The 4,826-nt window shown below is 40.2% G+C and overlaps 1 protein-coding gene across 1 annotated transcript in view; it reads right to left on the reverse strand.

Moving 5' to 3' along the window:
- MAP4K5 (mitogen-activated protein kinase kinase kinase kinase 5) overlaps positions 1-4,826 on the reverse strand; it is a 182,637-nt gene that overhangs the window by 116,895 nt on the left and 60,916 nt on the right. The gene's annotated exons all lie outside the window — the stretch shown is intronic.

Consider the following 4,826-nt stretch of genomic DNA (forward strand, 5'->3'; position numbering starts at 1 on the left):
GGGCACCTCCCAGAACATTGTTTTGTGCCACTCCCAACAGAAATACTCCAGGTGGACACCTTCAGCAATCAGGAGCTCCTCAGTTGCTCATAGCAAATCCCACCTTGGAGTTTACAAAGACTTATGGGTAGAAAAGCCACACAAAGTAATTTACTACACTGCATCACTACAATACGATTTAGTAGCAACACCAAAACCAAACCAAACTCACTGCTATCGAGTCGATTCCAACTCATAGCAACCCCTACTGGGTTTTCAGGCTGTAAATCTTTACAGAAGCAGATTGCCTCATCTTTCTTTCCCAGAGTGGGTAGTGAGTTCTAATCACCAGCCTCTTGGTTAGCAGCCAAATGTTTTGACCACTGTACAACCAGAGCTCCTCATATATATATATGTGCATGTGTATGCACATATATATATGTATGTGTGTGTGTGTGTGCATGTGTATGCATACATGTGTATGTATATATATATATATGTATGTATGTATGTATGCATACACACACACACACGCAATACTATCTAGAACAGTACTGTCACCATCCAAGTCCATTTTCCATGGAAAGTGTATGCTTATTTCAGTACAAGAAATTTATGAGTTGATAAAATGATTGTGTGTATTTTATGTAAAGGCAGTATAATCTAGAAGATAAGAGCTTGAGCTCTGGATTAGACACACCTGGATTCAAATTGTGTCAGCTATTCATTGTCTATATGTACCTGTTGCTGTCAAGTTGATTCTGACTCATAGTGCCCCTAAAGGGTAGAATGGTTCTGCACGTTTCCAAAGCTGTAAATCTTTAGGGACTGCCACATCTTTCTCCTGTGGAGCAGCTGGTAGCTTTGACTTGTGAGTGCTTAACCACAGTATCATCAGGGCTACTACTGGCTATATAACCCTGGGTAAACTGCAGAATAGCTCTGGCTCTAATACAAAGTCATCTTAGAAAAGATACACAAGGCTAGAAGGAAAATTCAGAAATTAGGCCTTAGATAAATACACAAAATCCTCACAAGTCAGAAAGATTGTCCCCTTTATAATTCCAATTCTTTCAATTCAGAGCCAAAGCAAAGTTTTAACTATTTTTCCCACGCCATAAATATCCTTTGAGGAACTACTGATGTGCTTTATACATATATTTAGTTTAGCTAATATACACTAAATTTACTTATAATTATTAAGACACTCCTTTCAACAGTTACTTTATGTAAAGAGTAACTGATAATATAGGATTTAATGCTAACAATTTTAAAGGATTAAGTAAGCCAAAGGAGGGTACAATATTCTAACTAAAAGAACATCTGGGTAAAAATTAAGCTTTTATTTGTAAGCTGAGAAACCAAGTATAGCGTAAGTTGTTACATGTGCCTTAAAGATTTATTTCTTAATGGTCTGCCAATGGAAAGGCATCAGTGGCAATATCCAAAACAGGAGATGATCCTTTGTTCCCCATTATCAATTTAGGCAGAAGCAGTAAGTACCTTCTGAAGACAGTACAGTAAAATGGCTCTCACCTATATATACAGAAAAGGCACTGATTTTTCTTAAGTCATGGGTACCAGAATAATAATTCTCCTTTGATCTCACTCCTCTATCTTATTCTTTTCCATTACACCATTAAAACATAATCTTTATGCACACTAATTCCCAATAAGCTGGCTAGATTCTAGCCTATTCTTTGTTTTATGAAGAAGCTCTGAATTACAAAAGAAAGAATCATCTAACTTCGTAAACTTTTACCCAAATCATAATGAAATGCTGGAGGAAAAAAAAAACAGGTACCATTTGTCAAATTATTTCTCTGAGAAAATCTAAGTTCCAGACTTGACTGAACATATATATGCTATTCTTTGGATTTCCACCTAAACCAAACCAAACTCACTGCCAATGAGTCAATTCTTACCCAGTACTAGAGCAGAATTGCCCAAAGGGTTTCCAAGGCTGTAAATCTTCATGGAAGCAGATTTCCTCATCTTTCTCCCGAAGAGTGGCTGGTGGGTTCAAGCCGCCAACCTTTTGGTTAGCATCCCAATGCTTTAACCACAGCACCATCAGAGCTCCTCATTTTTAAATGTGCACAGAAGTCATATCTCAGTTGTGCTGAAAAATTCTTCAATTAAGTCTGGAACTTAGATTTTCTCATAGGAGTAATTTCACAAATGGTGCCTGTATTGGTTCTCTAGTGTTGTTCTAACAGAGATATACCACAAATGGATGACTTTAACAAACAGGGATTTATTCTCTTACAGTTTAGGAGGCTAGATGTCCAAGTTCAAGTGCCAGCTCTAGGGCCTGGGTGAAGGTCCCTCAACACTGGGCTTCAGCTCTGCTCCCAGACACTGGAGCTGGAGGTGTCTCTTAACTCAGGCAGCTGCTGGCTGCTGAGGCTGACATACCCAAGGTTGGCAAATAAAATGGCACAGTGCCAAGATTATCAAGCAACACAGCAGGCCACTAGTTCAAATCCAGAAACAGTCCCACGATCAGAAGACAACATGGCAGGCTGATGAATGAAGACTCAGCTACATGCAGGATCCCAGCATGCCAAAAAGCTCAAGACCTTTCTTAAAGCATCTTCTTACATACTGGAAGCAGAGCACACCCCTAAGGCAGCTACTCAGCTGCTCACAGCAGATTCCACAATGGAGCTGATAATCAATCTCATGATGGGAAATAACTATATCCAGCAGCCCAGCCACTTAAAACCAGGCCCAGCCTCGTTGACACATAATCTTAACTACCACAGTGCCTAACTTTTTTTCCCAAAAACATTTTATTGTGATTTAGTTGAAAGTTTACAGAGCACATTAGTTTCACATTCAACAATTTATAAACATTTTGTTTGATGACATTACTTGTCAAATTCCCTCAATGTAACAGCACTTCCTCTCTGGGTTCCCATTTCCATTCGTCCTTCTATCCTAACCCTTCCTGCACTCTAAACTTTGCTCTTGGGCAAATGCCACCCTCCTGATCTCCCATGCTTGACTGTTCTGAGGAGCAAATTGCTCACAGGTGTCTCTGTTTGCCCTATAAGCTTGTCTATTGCTTGGTGATCCCCTGGGAATCTCCAGGTTTGAAAGGTGTCTAAGATTCACAGTCCTGGGGTTCCAACAACCTCTATCAGACCAGTAAGTCTGGTCATTCTCATAATTTTGAATCTTGTTCTACCTTTTTTTTCCCACTCTCCAGGTTCAGATATTAGCAATCCAATCAGTATGGCTGGTAGTGGTAGCCAAGCATGAACCTCTTAATGATGCCTAAATTCTTAAAATGACTTGTCAAAGTCAGTAATACAGCTGAATTAATACAACTAACAACAAACTACTACTTCTTCAGGAAAATTGTTTCTGAGTTCCACTCCAAGACTGCTCCAAGCAGCAGACACATGAGATTTCAGCCAGGAAAGGTTGGGGGATTCAACAAACACATGAGGAAATGCTCACAATCATTAGCCATGAGAGAGATGCAGATCAAAACAATGAGATATCATCTCACCTAAGCAATAATAGCAAAGTTCAACAAGACAACAAATAACAAATGCTGGCGAGGTTGTGGAGACACTGGAACTCTCATACACTGCTCATGGGACTGCAAAACGGTATAACCATTATGGAAAATGGTATGGTGTTTCCTTAAAAAACTGAAAATAGAAACACTATTTGATCCAGCAATTCCACTACTAGGAATATATCCTAAAGAGGTGAGAGGCAGGACACGAACAGACATATGCACCCCATGTTCATCACAGCACAATTCAGTATAGCAAAGAGATGGAAACAACCTAAATGCCCATCAACGAATGAGTGGATAAACAAATTATGGTATATCCACACAATGGAACACTGTACCACAATGAAGAACAACAAGGGATATACGAATCATCTCACAACGTGGATGAACCTGGAGGATACGCTGAGTGAAATAAGTCAATCGCAGGACAAGTAATGTATGAGCTCATTACTGTAAAAAGACAGAGAAGGGTTTGCTTAGGAAAAGGAACTCACTTAGCAGGTTACCAAAATGGGGAGGGAAGGGAAGGGATTAATTTCGGGCTAGTTGGGGCCTACACGCTGACATGGGTAGAGGGAGGGATATACGGGAAGAATTTATGACCACCATGATAACATTAGGAAATGGGAGGACACCGAATTGTGCACATAAGAGATAAGATGACAGATGCTAATACCAACTAATGTGTCCACAATACTGCATTGCCATTAACAACAAATACTAGGCTATACAGATAAACACATAAACACCTGAGATGATCAGACGGGGGTCAGTGAACAGAAGTATACTCTAGACTAAGGATTCAGCTGAGGATAATCTTGCACAGACACCAGTGATACAAAATACCTGCAGTCTTTACAGAAACAATAGAAGACAGACACAGAGTAATCCCTTACAGACAACCAGACACTATGGGAGAGAGATCCAATAGATCTACTCAGGACCACAGTACTGGGGGACACCAGACTCAATTGGCACAACAAAATACATAAAAGCATTGCTCCACACCCTACAATGGTGAGTAGCGAATGGGGTCTTAAAAGCTTTCAAGCGGCCATCTAAGATGCAGCTAACGGTCTCCTAGCGTCAGAAGTGAAGAAGAATGTAAAAAGAAAAAAAAAGGAGGGGCATTTAGAAGCAATCAGCTTCTAAGTTGTGTCAATCTTCTAGGACACAACGGGCCTTGAGACCAGAAGAACTAGATGGTGCCCGGGTACCAATGCCAACCACTCAGGAAAGGATCAAATCTGGAGATCCTGGATAGAGTGGGAGGGAAAATGTGGAACAAAATCCAAAAATTCAATAATCACCA

The sequence above is a fragment of the Orycteropus afer genome, unplaced genomic scaffold (genome assembly GCF_000298275.1).
Source record: "Orycteropus afer afer isolate SDZICR_OR568_19922 unplaced genomic scaffold, OryAfe1.0 scaffold00111, whole genome shotgun sequence".
Taxonomy (NCBI): Eukaryota; Metazoa; Chordata; class Mammalia; order Tubulidentata; family Orycteropodidae; genus Orycteropus; species Orycteropus afer.